This window comes from Penaeus monodon, chromosome 30, assembly GCF_015228065.2.
Source record: "Penaeus monodon isolate SGIC_2016 chromosome 30, NSTDA_Pmon_1, whole genome shotgun sequence".
Classification (NCBI taxonomy): Eukaryota; Metazoa; Arthropoda; class Malacostraca; order Decapoda; family Penaeidae; genus Penaeus; species Penaeus monodon.
Window position 1 is genome coordinate 19829691 of NC_051415.1, and position 224 is coordinate 19829914.

Consider the following 224-nt stretch of genomic DNA (forward strand, 5'->3'; position numbering starts at 1 on the left):
GGTCCCGCTACTCCAATCGAATAAACCCCACTGGAGAATGGGAGCCAAACTTACCGAGACTACCGCAGGCTTCAACGAGAAAATGGATCTGCCGCATTGACACAAGAAAATATATAATGTTCTGATGTATGTCCACATGTGCCAGGCCCTAATCTATGAACTCCGCATCGGAAAAACACGTTGCATGAAATATTTAGATGAAGTCCATGTTTCCCCTTCGACGA